Genomic DNA, 399 nt, shown 5'->3' with positions numbered 1-399 from the left:
GGACGCGATCGTCCGAATGTGCCGAAAAATTCGGGTGCGCCCGGAAGCAATGACGAAAGGATATTTTACCAAAAAAATCGGGCACTGGCGCGCCTGTCAGGAGAAGGCCCGCAGCTGCTGGAATGCAATGAAAAAATTGGGCGCGCTTGGACGAACGCCCGCTGTAACTTGCAAGGGAAATCATTGGTGTGGTCTGATCGAGAAAAAGATCGCGAGGGAGGCCGGATCCAAACCAGGTCGAAGCCAAATCCAGGCTAGGACGTGGCCAAATCTAGGCCAGGACATGGCCAAATCCAGGCTAGGACGTGGCCAAATCCAGGCCAGGACGTGGCCAAATCCAGACCAGATCGGGGCTAAACCCAGGCAGGACGAAGCCTGAACCGATCGCGACGATGATGA

Source organism: Phalaenopsis equestris, unplaced genomic scaffold (assembly GCF_001263595.1).
Source record: "Phalaenopsis equestris unplaced genomic scaffold, ASM126359v1 Scaffold000002, whole genome shotgun sequence".
In the NCBI taxonomy this organism is placed as follows: domain Eukaryota; kingdom Viridiplantae; phylum Streptophyta; class Magnoliopsida; order Asparagales; family Orchidaceae; genus Phalaenopsis; species Phalaenopsis equestris.
This window is presented reverse-complemented; position numbering follows the sequence as displayed.